The sequence below is a fragment of the Ranitomeya imitator genome, chromosome 4 (genome assembly GCF_032444005.1).
Source record: "Ranitomeya imitator isolate aRanImi1 chromosome 4, aRanImi1.pri, whole genome shotgun sequence".
NCBI classification, from domain to species: Eukaryota; Metazoa; Chordata; class Amphibia; order Anura; family Dendrobatidae; genus Ranitomeya; species Ranitomeya imitator.
In genome coordinates, this window is record NC_091285.1 from 648,188,524 (window position 1) to 648,206,704 (window position 18,181).

The window sequence follows — 18,181 nt, forward strand, 5'->3', positions numbered from 1 at the left end:
CCCTGGATAAAGCCTGATGCTGCAGGCCAAACTGAACGCGGACAAATGTAACTTTTGTGACTGGCAGAACGGAAGGTGTAATCTTCCAACTTTTATAGATAACAACTACGGGAATGCCTGTCACAAATGAGAATATGATGAAGAAGTAGAATAGGAAGAATAATAACAGTGGAATAAAAAGAATATGTAGAATAGGAAGAATAATAATAGTTGAATAAAATGAATATGAAGAATGTAATAAAAAAAAAAAATAGGTAGAAGATGAAGAAGAAGATGAATAAGGTGAAGAAGAAGTTGATGTCAAAGATGCTGATGATGATGAAGATGAAAGTGTGGGAAAAGTAAAAAAAAAAAAGAAAAAAAAAGAAGGGGAAGGGCGTGGAATAGTGAAACATCAATATCTGACAAAATAAATAAAAAAATAAACATACTCAATATCTTTTTCACTCCGAACGTCTTAAAAAAAACAAAAAACATGCTATTCTATTTGATTGGGCTAAACCTCATTGCCTTTAATGTCTCCGCCACCTCCCACAATACATCCTACATTATTCTTAGTTGTTTTCCTTCATGTAGAATGAACCTACAAGGCAAGAAAGGGTTTATTTTAATTCCGATATTTTGGTCCCATTGACTTGCATTGGGATCGGGTATCAGTATCGGCGATATCCGATATTTTTTGAATATCGGCCGATCCTATCCGATACCGATACTTTCCGATATCGGAAGGTATCGCTCAACACTAGCCATAAGGCCAAAATATATGAAAATACAAAACAACTTTATTAATGTTAACAGGCATAAAATGACAGATGGGAAATCCCCCGTGCCGAACTCAGCACACACAATGGGACAGGTGCAGGTGCATGAGGCCGTACCAATCAAACAACAGTGCTATCCATCAGTAAAGAGTATAGAAAAAAGTATTAACCAGCAATAATAACCAGCAGCACTGACATTCAATGTGCCTATTTTACATAATAATGCGTTGAATATACATACCAATAGGCAAAGTATCAAAAGACCACAGGCACATCGCTCCCATCCACCCCGACTCGCGTTCTGGCTAATACCTTCCTCAGGGGGCGTGTCCATGATTACTTGGACACAGGTGTAATGTAAACTTTAGTCAAAGATAACACAAGTAAACACACAATGCAGTTTTTAAATGAAAGTCTTTATTATTAAGGGAAAAAGAAATCCAAAGCTACAGGGCCCTGTGTGAATAAGTGATTGCCCCCTAGAACTATTAACTGGTTAGGCCAGCCTTAGCAGCAACAACTGCAATCAAGCATTTGTGACAACTTGCAATGAGTCTTTTACAATGCTCTAATTCAGCCACATTGAAGGGTTTCCGAGCACTAACCGCCTTTGACAGGTTAGGACTTTGACTAGGCCACTCTAAAGTCTGATTACTGCCGCACCTATTCTCAATCAAGAAATCACTTAAATAGGACCTGCATGATAAAGTAAAGTGGACCAAAAGATCCTCAAAAGCTAGACATCATGCGGCGATCCAAAGAAATACTGGATCAAATGGGAAACAAATTAATTTAGGTCTATCAGACTGAAAAATGTTATAAAGCCATTTCTAAAGCTTTGGGACTCCATCGCTCCAGTGAGAGCCATTATCCACAAATGGTGAAAGCATGGAACTGTGATGAACCTTCCAAGGAGTGGCTGACCAACCAAAATTATCCCAAGAGCACAGTGACGACTCATCCAAGAGGTCACAAAAGATCCCACAATAACATCCAAAGAACTGCTGGCTTCGCTTGCCTCAGTTAAGGTTAAGTTCATGACTCCACCATAAGAAAGACTGGGCAAAAATGGCATGCATGGTAGAGTTCCAAGATGAGAACCACTGCTAAGCATTAAGAACAGAAAGGCTCATCTCAGTTTTGCCAGAAAAACATCTTGATGATCCTCAAGCCTTTTTGGGGAATACTCTGTGGATTGGCAAGACAAAAGTTGAACTTTTTGGAAGGTGTATGTCCCATTACATCTGGGGTAGTAGTGACACAGAATTTCAGAAAAGGAACATCATACCAACAATAAAATATCATGGTGGTAGTTTGATAGCCTGGTCTTTGTCCAGTAATGAATCTCATGCATCATTGGTAATTCCGTGCTGGCTTGGTACGGTGTTATGATCTGGTGGTTTAGGAACAACATGGGACAAGCTCTGAAGGAGGTGGTATCTGTACTGACCGCAAACCCTGAACCTAGCAGCGCAACTAGAAATAGCCGTGGGGGGTACCTGACACTCCCTAGACCCCTCGGCACAGCCTAAGATCTAACTTCCCCTAAAGATGGAAACAGGAAACCTATCTTGCCTCAGAGAAAATCTCCAAAGGAAAGATAGCCCCCAACAAATATTGACGGTGAGAGGAGGGGAAAATAACATACGCAAAATGAAATCAGATCTTAGCACAGGAGGCCATACTAGCTAGATAGATAGGACAGGAAAGGATACTGTGCGGTCAGTATAAAAGCTACAAAAAGTCCACACAGAGTTTACAAAAATCTACACACCTGACTAAAGGTGTGGAGGGTAAATCTGCTTCCCAGAGCTTCCAGCTAACAGAAATAATCCATACTGACAAGTGACAAGCTGGACAAAACATAGAATGCACAGAACAATAAATCCACAACATGTGGACAGAAATGAGCAAAGCCAGGACTTATCTTGCTGAACTGGTCAGGAAATCAAGGAAATCCAAGCAGAGATGTGAATCCAGCCAGGAAACATTGACAAGTGGCACTGGCTGAAGAGAAAAGCCAGGAATAAAAGCCGAGCAGAAAGACAATTAGTGGAAGCAGCTGCAGACTACTAAATCCAAGGAGCAGTCATTCCACTTAAAACCACCGGAGGGAGCCCAAGAGCGGAATTCACAACAGTACTCCCCCCTTTTGAGGAGGGGTCACCGAACCCTCACCAGAGCCCCCAGGCCGATCAGGACGAGCCAAATGAAAAGCACGAACCAAATCGGCGGCATGGACATCGGAGGCAACAACCCAAGAATTATCCTCCTGGCCATAACCCTTCCACTTGACAAGATACTGAAGCCTCTGCCTCGAAAAATGAGAATCCAAAATTTTCTCAACCTCATATTCCAACTCTCCCTCAACCAACACCGGGGCAGGAGGATCAACCGAGGGAACAACGGGCACAAAATATCTCCGCAACAAAGATCTATGGAAAACATTATGAATGGCAAAAGAGGCTGGAAGAGCCAAACGAAAAGACACCGGATTGATAATTTCAGAAATCTTATAAGGACCAATAAACCGAGGCTTAAACTTAGGGGAAGAAACCTTCATAGGAACATGACGAGAAGACAACCAAACCAAATCCCCCACACAAAGCCTGGGACCAACACAGCGACGGCGGTTAGCAAAACGTTGAGCCTTTTCCTGAGACAAAGTCAAATTGTCCACCACATGAGTCCAAATCTGCTGCAGCCTGTCCACCACAGAATCAACACCAGGACAATAAGAAGGCTCAACCTGCCCCGAAGAAAAACGAGGATGAAAACCAAAATTACAAAAGAAAGGTGAAACTAAAGTAGCCGAACTAGCCCTATTATTAAGGGCAAACTCGGCCAACAGCAAGAAAGCCACCCAATCATCCTGATCAGCAGACAAAAAGCATCTCAAATAGGTTTCCAAGGTCTGATTAGTTCTCTCAGTTTGGCCATTAGTCTGAGGATGAAACGCCGAAGAAAAAGACAAATCAATGCCCATCCTAGCACAAAAGGCCCGCCAAAACCTAGAGACAAACTGAGAACCTCTGTCAAACACAATATTCTCAGGAATGCCATGTAAACGAACCACATACTGAAAAAACAATGGAACCAAATCAGAGGAGGAAGGCAACTTAGGCAAAGGTACCAAATGGACCATTTTAGAGAACCGGTCACAAACAACCCAGATAACAGACATCTTCTGGGAAACAGGAAGATCCGAAATAAAATCCATGGAGATATGCGTCCAGGGCCTCTCAGGGACCGGCAAAGGCAAAAGCAACCCACTAGCGCGGGAACAGCAAGGCTGGGCCCGGGCGCAAGTCCCACAGGACTCCACAAAAGCACGCACATCCCGTGACAAGGAAGGCCACCAAAAGGACCTAGCAACCAAATCTCTGGTACCAAAAATCCCAGGATGACCAGCCATCACTGAACAATGAACGTCAGAAATTACCCTACTCGTCCATCTATCAGGAACAAACAGCTTCCCCACTGGACAGCGATCAGGTTTATCAGCCTGAAATTCCGGAAGCACCCGCCGCAAATCAGGGGAGATGGCAGAAAGAATCACCCCCTCCTTAAGAATGCCAACCGGCTCAAGGACTCCAGGAGAATCAGGCAAAAAACTCCTAGAGAGGGCATCAGCCTTAACATTCTTAGAACCCGGAAGATACGAGACCACAAAATCAAAACGAGAGAAAAACAGGGACCATCGAGCCTGTCTAGGGTTCAGCCGCTTGGCCGACTCGAGGTAAATCAGATTCTTATGATCAGTCAAGACCACAATGCGGTGCTTGGCTCCCTCAAGCCAAAGTCGCCACTCCTCAAATGCCCACTTCATAGCCAACAACTCACGATTGCCGACGTCATAATTGCGCTCCACAGGCGAAAACTTTCTGGAAAAAAAAGCACACGGTTTCATCAAAGAACCATCAGAATTCCTCTGAGACAAAACGGCCCCTGCCCCAATCTCAGAAGCGTCAACCTCAACCTGAAAAGGAAGAGAAACATCCGGCTCACGCAACACAGGGGCAGAAGTAAATCGGCGTTTAAGCTCCCGAAAGGCCTCAACAGCCACAGAGGACCAATTCGTCACATCAGCGCCTTTCTTCGTCAAATCAGTAAGGGGCTTAACCACACTGGAAAAGTTGGCAATGAAACGGCGATAGAAATTAGCAAAGCCCAAAAATTTCTGAAGGCTCTTCACAGATGTGGGTTGAATCCAGTCATGAATGGCTTGGACCTTCACAGGATCCATTTCCATAGACGAGGGAGAAAAAATAAAACCCAAAAAAGAGACCTTCTGAACTCCGAATAGGCACTTAGACCCCTTCACAAACAAAGCATTATCACGAAGGATCTGGAATACCATCCTGACCTGCTTCACATGAGACTCCCAATCATCGGAAAAAAACAAAATATCATCCAAATATACAACCATGAATTTATCAAGATAATTGTGGAAAATATCATGCATGAAAGATTGGAACACAGATGGAGCATTAGAGAGCCCGAATGGCATCACAAGGTATTCAAAATGGCCTTCGGGCGTATTAAATGCAGTTTTCCATTCATCACCCTGTTTAATACGAACAAGATTATATGCCCCTCGAAGGTCAATCTTAGTAAACCACTTAGCCCCCTTAATCCGAGCAAACAAATCCGAAAGCAAAGGCAAGGGGTATTGGAATTTGACCGTGATCTTATTAAGAAGACGATAATCTATACAGGGTCTCAAGGAGCCATCCTTCTTAGCAACAAAAAAGAAACCCGCTCCCAATGGTGACGAAGACAGCCGAATATGCCCCTTCTCCAAAGACTCCTTAACATAACTCCGCATGGCGGCATGCTCTGGCACCGACAGATTGAAAAGTCGGCCCTTAGGGAACTTGCAGCCAGGAATCAAGTTAATAGCACAATCACAGTCCCTGTGCGGTGGAAGGGAACTGGACTTGGGCTCATCAAATACATCCTGGAAATCCGACAAAATCTCAGGGACCCCAGAAGAGGGGGAAGAGGAAATTGACATCAAAGGAACGTCACTATGTACCCCTTGACAACCCCAACTAGTCACAGACATAGTTTTCCAGTCCAGCACAGGATTATGTTCCTGTAACCATGGAAAACCCAGGACAACAACATCATGCATGCTATGCAACACCAGAAAACGGCAATCTTCCAGATGGGTTGGAGCCATGTACATAGTCATCTGCGTCCAGTACTGAGGTTTATCCTTGGCCAATGGTGTAGCATCAATACCCCTCAAAGGAATAGGGCTCTGCAAAGGCTGCAAGGAAAAACCACAGCGCCTGGCGAATTCTAAGTCCATTAAGTTCAGGGCAGTGCCTGAATCCACAAATGTCATGACAGAAAAGGACGACAATGAGCAAATCAGGGTCACAGATAAGAGAAATTTAGGCTGTATAGTACTAATGGTAACAGACCTAGTGACCCTCTTAGTACGCTTAGGGCAATCAGAAATAACATGAGCAGAATCACCACAGTAAAAACACAGCCTATTCTGACATCTGAATTCCTGCCGTTCTGTTCTAGTCAAAATCCTATCACATTGCATAGGTTCAGGACTCCGCTCAGAGGACACTACCATATGGTGCACAGCTTTGCGCTCACGCAGACGCCGATCAATCTGAATGGCTAGAGACATAGATTCGCTCAAACCAGCAGGTGTAGGAAAGCCCACCATAACATCTTTAAGGGCTTCAGAAAGACCTTTTCTGAAAATTGCAGCCAGAGCCTCCTCATTCCATTTAGTGAGCATAAACCATTTTCTAAATTTCTGGCAGTATAATTCTGCCGCTTCCTGACCTTGACACAAGGCCAACAGGGTTTTTTCTGCATGATCCACAGAATTAGGTTCGTCATACAATAATCCGAGCGCTTGAAAAAATGCATCTACATTCAATAATGTCGGATTCCCTGATTCAAGAGAAAATGCCCAGTCTTGAGGGTCACCACGCAGCAAGGATATGATGATTTTTACTTGCTGAATGGGATCACCAGAAGAACGGGGTTTCAAAGCAAAAAACAATTTGCAGTTATTTTTAAAGTTCAAAAACTTGGATCTGTCCCCCAAAAACAAATCAGGAGTAGGAATTCTAGGCTCTAAAGCCGGATTCTGGACAACATAATCTTGGATACTCTGTACTCTTGCAGCAAGTTGATCCACATGAGAAAACAAACCCTGAACATCCATGCCAGAGCATAAATCCCGAACCACCCAGAGATCAAGAGGAAAAAAGAGACAAAACAGAGCACAGAAAAAAAAATGGTTCAGAACTTTCTTTTCCTTCTTTTGAGATGCATTTAATTCATTTTTGGCCACTTGTACTGTTATGATCTGGTGGTTTAGGAGCAACATGGGACAAGCTCTGAAGGAGGTGGTATCTGTACTGACCGCAAACCCTGAACCTAGCAGCGCAACTAGATATAGCCATGGGGGGGTACCTGACACTCCCTAGACCCCTCGGCACAGCCTAAGATCTAACTTCCCCTAAAGATGGAAACAGGAAACCTATCTTGCCTCAGAGAAAATCCCCAAAGGAAAGATAGCCCCCCACAAATATTGACGGTGAGAGGAGGGGAAAATAACATACGCAGAAATGAAATCAGATCTTAGCACAGGAGGCCATACTAGCTAGATAGATAGGACAGGAAAGGATACTGTGCGGTCAGTATAAAAACTACAAAAAGTCCACACAGAGTTTACAAAAATCTCCACACCTGACTAAAGGTGTGGAGGGTAAATCTGCTTCCCAGAGCTTCCAGCTAACAGAAATAATCCATACTGACGAGCTGGACAAAACATAGAATGCACAGAACAATAAGTCCACAACATGTGGACAGAAATGAGCAAAGCCAGGACTTATCTTGCTGAACTGGTCAGGAAATCAAGGAAATCCAAGCAGAGATGTGAATCCAGCCAGGAAACATTGACAAGTGGCACTGGCTGAAGAGAAGAGCCAGGAATAAAAGCCGAGCAGAAAGACAATTAGTGGAAGCAGCTGCAGACTACTAAATCCAAGGAGCAGCCATTCCACTTAAAACCAATGGAGGGAGCCCAAGAGCAGAACTCACAAAAGTGCCACTTACAGCCACCGGAGGGAGCCCAAGAGCGGAATTCACAACAGTACGGCCCCCCACAAGTTCCAAAGTAATAGAAGCTTCTAAGATTCCAAGGCACCCAAGATAGTTGGGATAAAACATAGCTTTTATTACATCCTTAAAAAACGCATGGTGAAAATACAAAAATGAAGTAGACAATGCAACATTTCGGCCCTAGCAGGCTTTTTTCAATCCAGAAATTCAATACAAATCACAGCCATAAAGTGCAGAAGACTTGATTGTGACTTTTTATACACGAGGAAAAATAAGCCCATTTTCCTTGGTATATAACAGGCCACAATTAAGTCCTTTACTAAAGACCATAAAAAAATGGCACTAAACAAAAAGTCAATATCTCTGGAACTGTACTGCGGATTTATAAAAAAGACAAAGTATAATACTCAGGGGATCAGGGGGAATAAAATAAGAACAAAAATTGACTACTTTTGACCTGATGACAGATTCTCTTTAAATGGGTACTAGCCTATAATATATAGATTTCTGTTAAGATGGGTGTAATCCATTGTACTCTGTTATCAGCTGTTATGTGATAAAAAGAAGCTGACAGCACTGCCTTCAGTTAATAGTTCACAGGAAAATGTCTGCCCCGTAATCACCAATTTATCGCAGATGTCTCCAGTCTTGATAAACCTCCAGAAATATTTGCAGACATACGTGAGAGACTGATATTTGCGACTATTCTAGTAAGCTGCATTTTATTATCTGACGATTTGGGGTTTTTGAGCCCCCTTTAAAATGTGACAAGCTGGGAAGGTTATGTAAAAGTAGTATGAGATAAGCCGGTGGTGACAGGGAAGACTTGAGATCTCATTGTTTCATTGTTCAGATTGCATTCCATGGGAAACAAGGGAATATGGCACTAATTACTTGTTTCATGGCGTGATAATATCTCCCATCCTCTTTTGAGATCCATCTCTATAGCCATTATAGCAAAGGAAAAACATGTCGCATTGGGTCACTTTCTCTGGTCTCATTGCTTGTTATCGACGTCCCAAGAAATGTCATCACCTAACATGAAAGCCTTTCTATTCCAGTCAATGATCCCAGTGGTGACAAGTTATAGGATCCCTGACATTGCATCACTACGTACTATCATCTCTTTTATGTACAAGTGGTTGCAAGATGAACTCGGCAAAAGTTGGCGTTAGCTGCTTGTCACTGTTGGCAGATATGCAACAGATACAGACTTATTTGTGTGCAGGAGGAGTTTACTCTTTTCTGACAATAGATGGCAATATTGTTACTGTTATATGCTTAGTTGAATGTAATGCATATACTTGTTGTACTTTGGCTTCACTTTCTCTCTGGTAAAAGGTCCTTCAGACATCCTGTTATGCTGTATTAAGAAGCTGAAGCATGTACCTCATGTTCTGTGTAGATAAAAGTTGAATTACTCTATATAATCTACTCTCACGAGTTTCTTCTGCAACCTGACTATGCAACAGGCACATAGTCTAGAAGGCATTATCAATAATTCACATGATTAGCAAGATCAATACCGTCATATACAGTGTACGCATATAATCCAACAACTGCCCATAGGAGATGGAGAAGCTAGGGGCTAGATAAATGGACGAGACAATGGCGATGATTCACAGTACATGGTACTCCATTGCCTCTACTTTATGGTACTCTATAGTTTGTTTTATTGATTGGAAGAACAATATTTGGAAGAACAATATCAAATATTTTACAGAATATTAGTAATGTCCCACTCGTCTAATTTTACTATTTGGTACATCTTTGGAGGACTTTGATATAAGCATTGGGGGACTTTGGTACCTGGCATAAATAGACTTAATGAAACAAAAATAGCGATCAGAAAAATAACTCCCAATATTCGGACCACAACCGGGCTGGAATAATGATATTTAGAGAGATTGTGCAATGTGCAAATACCAAAAGACCACTACTTAGTGTATGAATGGCAGACCATTCGGTGTAAGAACAGAACAAAGAACCTCAAGTATGAAGATCAAGACATATCATAAACACCAGTGTGAATATGTATAAGCATCCCAATTAAAATAGTAAAAACAGGGAAAGGTACGGTAAAATAAAATGCCTTTATTACATATAATATATATAAATATACAGGGCAACAATAGGCAATCACAAAAGTGTGCCTGTAACTGGAGGACCAAAAAATATATATATAAAAATATACAGCAGCAAAAAATAGCAACAATTACTGAAAATGGACACAGAGAGGACTGGGTAAAAAAATACTAAAGAATATTATTGGAGAAATAAAGAACAATGTATATATCCTGAGTGTATAGATGGCGATATAGGTATGAAAATGATATATATATATGTATAAGACAAATGGCCATAAATGATAGAAAAAATAAAATAAAAAGGCACTCAGCAAGCCAAGTGAGGGCTACTAAAAAACATATAAAAAGTGTAATAAAAACCATGTACGAATATAATAACCGCTAATAATATGAAAATGTGCACATTGGCAATAAAGTGCAAAATAGAGTTGTAAGAGACAATAGTCCAAACCAGTGTGAACAAGGGTAGAGGCAGACCTCTAAATAATAAACTAGAAGATACACATAGCGTGCAAAAAATAGTGAGAGATGAGCCCAGAGTCACAAAAGCTGCCAGGTGCAGAGAAAAAAATGCGGCCAAAAATATATATATATAATTACCTCTGCCAACTACGTGTCCGGTCCTCCAGGTACAGCGCACCCCGACGCGCGTTTCGGACTGTGTCCTTCGTCAGGGGGTGGTGTACAGGAGGAACCGGGGGTCTCTATATATGTGGAGGACATACCGCCGAATGAGCGAGGCAGACGCTAAAGCGGCGCATGCGTCACCCGAAAGGGCCGGAAGTGCGCGAAACCCGCGCCACGCGACCCGGCAAATTATTGCCATGGCAGCAGGACGCAGGACGCGCAACCACCAGGACCCGAGCGGCGCATGCGCACAGCGACGACCACACATCATCCGAGGAGACCATGTACTAACTGCCGATGAGGGAGCAGGAGCACGACGACGCATGCGCTATCAGGGACCCACGGATGCGCGATACCCGAGGCCCGGAACCGGCAGCACAAGGCCACCAAAGTTACAGGGATCCGGGGACGCACAGACAATGGGACACAGACAGCGCATGCGTACAGCAGCGGCCCACAATCATGGGCAGAAAAGGGAAAATACTGTAAGTCTCACACACAGATAGTGCTTGGTGCTATGAAAAAATGAATAAAACTGTCGAATGGAACGGGGAGTATGAAGAATATACTTAAAAAAATAATAATAAAATATATATATAGAAAAAAACTATGAGAAGAAATGAAATGAAAATGTATGGTATGTAAAAGGACCATATAGTGATGCCTAAAATGTAATATGCATACAGATGTACAGAATAAATACCAATAAGCAAATTAACATTGCACTAATGAGTATTACAGGCATATACCCAAAGTATGTATATGCATATTATAAAAGGAGAGCAATTGTCATCAATGTGGGTGACTGTATCTGTCAACAACCATGGAAGAGGAGAGAATTAGAAAAATATATGCAATATAGTCCAATAACAACGAAAACTTTGACGCCAAACAAGTCATATAAGAAGAAGATCATCAAATGGTCCGATAAACATCTTGGCGTGGATGCACCAGTGGGTCCAGGATGAGCATCATGATGGCGGATAAAATAATAATCGAACGGATGCCATACGATAAGTTAGACACACTATATGAAGATAGAAATAAAATTAAATAATTAATAATAGTTGTAACCATAGCAACCAAAATATCAATACAATGTAAACAAATAAAACCATACATAAATATATATATAGATAAATATAAAATATAGAAAATATATGCTTGTGAGCCAAAAAATGTATATACCATTAAAAAATACAAAAAGAAAAAAGATTACTAAATTTATATGAATGTATATTCATGACCACATGCATATATTTGTGCGCATAATAGAGCGTACTGCCTAAAAAGCTAAAAAGACATAACCGGTTCAAATAAAAAAGGATAAAAGGGATAAAAAGGTTCACAAAAAGGATGCAAAATTAAAATTCTCATTGAGGCCAAATGGATGAACTGTTTTAAGGGTCCAAATCCATTTGGATTCAAGTCTCGCCAATGGTGTACTTACCTTACCTCCTCTCAATGTGGGTTTGATAACATCAATACCCTTGATCCGTAGTAACGATGCATCAGATTGGTGGTGAATTCTGAAGTGTTTTGGAAGCGTTTTAAGTGTGGATAGGTCTTCAACTCCCTTAGCAGCGATGATACCTAGGACATGTTCACGAACTCGAACCTTGAGTTGGCGAGTAGTTAGGCCGATATAAATAAGAGAGCAGGGGCAAGTAGCATAGTATATCACTGCCTTCGTAGTACAGGTAATCGATGACATAATTTTAAAAGTATTGTGGCCATCAGAGCTTGTGAAATTATTAGCCCTGACTATGTTAGGGCATGCTACACATTTGCCGCATGGACGGCATCCTACAGAGGGTTTAAAATCAGATAAAAAAGTGTGGGATTCGTGAACATAATGACTTTTTACGAGTTTATCACCCAGATTGGTGGCTCTTTTAAAGGTCATATTAGGTTTGGATCCAATATACTGTGATATAATGGGATCAGCTTGCAGGATAGGCCATGATTTCTCCAGATATTTCATCATTAATTCGGTCTGTCCGTTATATTGTGTAACATAGCGGACCAATTTATTTGAGGTAGTAGGCCTAGCAGAGTACAAAGCCTCATGTCTGGTAGTATTTTTAGCGCGATTATATGCCCTTTTGATTGAGCGATGGCTGTAACCTCTGTCCAAAAACCCCCGGTTCCTCCTGTACACCACCCCCTGACGAAGGACACAGTCCGAAACGCGCGTCGGGGTGCGCTGTACCTGGAGGACCGGACACGTAGTTGGCAGAGGTAATTATATATATATATTTTTGGCCGCATTTTTTTCTCTGCACCTGGCAGCTTTTGTGACTCTGGGCTCATCTCTCACTATTTTTTGCACGCTATGTGTATCTTCTAGTTTATTATTTAGAGGTCTGCCTCTACCCTTGTTCACACTGGTTTGGACTATTGTCTCTTACAACTCTATTTTGCACTTTATTGCCAATGTGCACATTTTCATATTATTAGCGGTTATTATATTCGTACATGGTTTTTATTACACTTTTTATATGTTTTTTAGTAGCCCTCACTTGGCTTGCTGAGTGCCTTTTTATTTTATTTTTTCTATCATTTATGGCCATTTGTCTTATACATATATATATATCATTTTCATACCTATATCGCCATCTATACACTCAGGATATATACATTGTTCTTTATTTCTCCAATAATATTCTTTAGTATTTTTTTACCCAGTCCTCTCTGTGTCCATTTTCAGTAATTGTTGCTATTTTTTGCTGCTGTATATTTTTATATATATATTTTTTGGTCCTCCAGTTACAGGCACACTTTTGTGATTGCCTATTGTTGCCCTGTATATTTATATATATTATATGTAATAAAGGCATTTTATTTTACCGTACCTTTCCCTGTTTTTACTATTTTAATTGGGATGCTTATACATATTCACACTGGTGTTTATGATATGTCTTGATCTTCATACTTGAGGTTCTTTGTTCTGTTCTTACACCGAATGGTCTGCCATTCATACACTAAGTAGTGGTCTTTTGGTATTTGCACATTGCACAATCTCTCTAAATATCATTATTCCAGCCCGGTTGTGGTCCGAATATTGGGAGTTATTTTTCTGATCGCTATTTTTGTTTCATTATTTTTCTGTGTTTTGCACAGGCTCGCTTCTGTTCCTTAGTATGGATTTCAAAACTAGAGAAATGTCTTGGAAAGGCCAGATCAACGAAGTATTTGGTAACAATGGTATTAGTGTATCTACACCTAATGGTTCACATAAAGATGATTTTTTTAAATCTATAAAAAACTTGACTTATAGAAGAACACGCACATGGTGGAATCAGGCCTTCTTGGATAATTATATCCAGAAACAATTGATCCCTAGGGGTCTTAGGGTCCAGGTAACACCTGCTTTCTTGGTAAATGATGATAATTTTATTAAAGACTGGGAATACATCTGTAACGATACCTCAAAGAAACTGATGGAGCTCTTGATCAAATTCCACTCTAATACCATATTGGAGATTGACAAATCTCTGGATGCTATATATACGGATGCTAAGACCAAATTGTCCACGGAACAACTGAATTCGATTGATACACAATTGGACCAACTAATAACTCAGTGGGCCAAGGATATACAAATTAATCAAGCTAACAAACTCGCTAGGGATCTGAAGGACTTCAATCAGGGAAGAGTGTACAAATGGCGCAAACAACCACCTGGTGATTATACACGCGATTTCAGCAGAACTCGAACTCCATCGGTGTCATCTCATCCTTCTATAAGTGATGTGTCGGATACTTCATCTGCTGCTTTAAATCCGAACTCCATGAATTATACTCCAAAACGGAAACGGAATCTGCGCTTCCCGCCATCCAAGAGAGCCTTCAGATACTCTCCCGACAATTATAGGAACAACCTGAAGGTAATCAACTTGAGCTCACATGATATTTCACCCATTGAAAACGATCTATTGTGTAAGGGCCTTATGTTCTGTCCAACAGCACATTTTAATCATTTTTTGGCTATTAAGGACTTACACCTTTTTGCCCGTAAACTCATTTTTAAACGACACTTCCATGATGCATCTCTCCTCAAATTGTTTCCAACAGAGACAGAACAAGAAACGCTAGCTATCCTCGAGGAATTGCAACGCGAACATGATACCCCCTCTGGAGGTAAGATACCCCTATCTATTAAACCCAAATCGAAAAAATTTCCTCCCCTATCATCTTGTCCAACGGTTGAGATATTTGTTAGGACGGTCAGCAAAGATTTTGAGAACATTCCTCGGTATCCGGAAATCACTAACCTTACTAGGGATGAGGACGTTGCCCTAAAAAAACTACAGGGACTCCAGGATGTGGTTTACAAACCAGCGGATAAGGGTGGGAATGTTGTCATCTGGCCCAAGTTACAATATGAAACTGAGGCCTTTCGTCAACTACATGATGCTGCCTGTTACAAAAAACTGACATTTAATCCTCTAACTAAATTTCAAACCGAATTGTTGCACATCCTTAAGAAGGCCAGGGATGATGGTTCAATCACTAATGAAGTATTTAACATTTTACAGGTATGCGAGCCTTCCATTCCCACCCTTTACTTGCTGCCCAAAGTCCATAAAAATAGGACAACCCCTCCTGGTAGACCGATCATTTCTGGTTGCGGCAATTACCTTGAGAATATTAATAAATTCGTGGAATCTGAGTTACAGCCATTGGTGGAAACACTTCCTTCGTTTATTAAGGACACAAATGATTTCTTAAAGAAAATTGATGGCTTGTATATTGGTGCGGATACTCTACTTGTCACTTGTGACGTAGAGTCTCTGTACACCAATATCCGCCATGAAGATGGTTTACGGGCTGCCCAATTCTTTTTACAGTCTTCCATGATGTCTACCTACACCAGTTCTTTGGTGGAACAATTACTGGCCTTCACGCTAACACATAACTTTTTTCTTTTCAAGGGGTCCCTTTACCTGCAGCTCCAGGGAACAGCAATGGGGGCTTCTTTTGCACCTTCATATGCTAATCTTTTCCTGGGGCTGTGGGAGAGGGACCTCTTCCTGTCAGATCGGCCGTCGTCAATGGACCGCGTCCTGTTTTGGACGCGGTACATTGACGACATTTTTCTGATCTGGCAGGGGTCCGTAGAATCCCTTAGCGAGTTTATGATTTACTTGAACCAAAATCAGTACAATATACGGCTGACACATCAATTTAATATGGACCAAATTGACTTTCTGGATGTCAGGATATATAGGGGCACTGATAATTGCCTCCAAACGGACTTACATCGCAAGACGACATCCGTGAATTCTTTTCTACATGCTTCCTCCTCTCATCCACCAGCGATGATACGTTCCATTCCTATAGGCCAATTTCTGAGACTTCGCAGGGTATGCTCAACGAATGATGACTTTGAGAAACAGGCTGCTGACCTCAGATTGAGGTTTTTGGACAGAGGTTACAGCCATCGCTCAATCAAAAGGGCATATAATCGCGCTAAAAATACTACCAGACATGAGGCTTTGTACTCTGCTAGGCCTACTACCTCAAATAAATTGGTCCGCTATGTTACACAATATAACGGACAGACCGAATTAATGATGAAATATCTGGAGAAATCATGGCCTATCCTGCAAGCTGATCCCATTATATCACAGTATATTGGATCCAAACCTAATATGACCTTTAAAAGAGCCACCAATCTGGGTGATAAACTCGTAAAAAGTCATTATGTTCACGAATCCCACACTTTTTTATCTGATTTTAAACCCTCTGTAGGATGCCGTCCATGCGGCAAATGTGTAGCATGCCCTAACATAGTCAGGGCTAATAATTTCACAAGCTCTGATGGCCACAATACTTTTAAAATTATGTCATCGATTACCTGTACTACGAAGGCAGTGATATACTATGCTACTTGCCCCTGCTCTCTTATTTATATCGGCCTAACTACTCGCCAACTCAAGGTTCGAGTTCGTGAACATGTCCTAGGTATCATCGCTGCTAAGGGAGTTGAAGACCTATCCACACTTAAAACGCTTCCAAAACACTTCAGAATTCACCACCAATCTGATGCATCGTTACTACGGATCAAGGGTATTGATGTTATCAAACCCACATTGAGAGGAGGTAAGGTAAGTACACCATTGGCGAGACTTGAATCCAAATGGATTTGGACCCTTAAAACAGTTCATCCATTTGGCCTCAATGAGAATTTTAATTTTGCATCCTTTTTGTGAACCTTTTTATCCCTTTTATCCTTTTTTATTTGAACCGGTTATGTCTTTTTAGCTTTTTAGGCAGTACGCTCTATTATGCGCACAAATATATGCATGTGGTCATGAATATACATTCATATAAATTTAGTAATCTTTTTTCTTTTTGTATTTTTTAATGGTATATACATTTTTTGGCTCACAAGCATATATTTTCTATATTTTATATTTATCTATATATATATTTATGTATGGTTTTATTTGTTTACATTGTATTGATATTTTGGTTGCTATGGTTACAACTATTATTAATTATTTAATTTTATTTCTATCTTCATATAGTGTGTCTAACTTATCGTATGGCATCCGTTCGATTATTATTTTATCCGCCATCATGATGCTCATCCTGGACCCACTGGTGCATCCACGCCAAGATGTTTATCGGACCATTTGATGATCTTCTTCTTATATGACTTGTTTGGCGTCAAAGTTTTCGTTGTTATTGGACTATATTGCATATATTTTTCTAATTCTCTCCTCTTCCATGGTTGTTGACAGATACAGTCACCCACATTGATGACAATTGCTCTCCTTTTATAATATGCATATACATACTTTGGGTATATGCCTGTAATACTCATTAGTGCAATGTTAATTTGCTTATTGGTATTTATTCTGTACATCTGTATGCATATTACATTTTAGGCATCACTATATGGTCCTTTTACATACCATACATTTTCATTTCATTTCTTCTCATAGTTTTTTTCTATATATATATTTTATTATTATTTTTTTAAGTATATTCTTCATACTCCCCGTTCCATTCGACAGTTTTATTCATTTTTTCATAGCACCAAGCACTATCTGTGTGTGAGACTTACAGTATTTTCCCTTTTCTGCCCATGATTGTGGGCCGCTGCTGTACGCATGCGCTGTCTGTGTCCCATTGTCTGTGCGTCCCCGGATCCCTGTAACTTTGGTGGCCTTGTGCTGCCGGTTCCGGGCCTCGGGTATCGCGCATCCGTGGGTCCCTGATAGCGCATGCGTCGTCGTGCTCCTGCTCCCTCATCGGCAGTTAGTACATGGTCTCCTCGGATGATGTGTGGTCGTCGCTGTGCGCATGCGCCGCTCGGGTCCTGGTGGTTGCGCGTCCTGCGTCCTGCTGCCATGGCAATAATTTGCCGGGTCGCGTGGCGCGGGTTTCGCGCACTTCCGGCCCTTTCGGGTGACGCATGCGCCGCTTTAGCGTCTGCCTCGCTCATTCGGCGGTATGTCCTCCACATATATAGAGACCCCCGGTTCCTCCTGTACACCACCCCCTGACGAAGGACACAGTCCGAAACGCGCGTCGGGGTGCGCTGTACCTGGAGGACCGGACACGTAGTTGGCAGAGGTAATTATATAT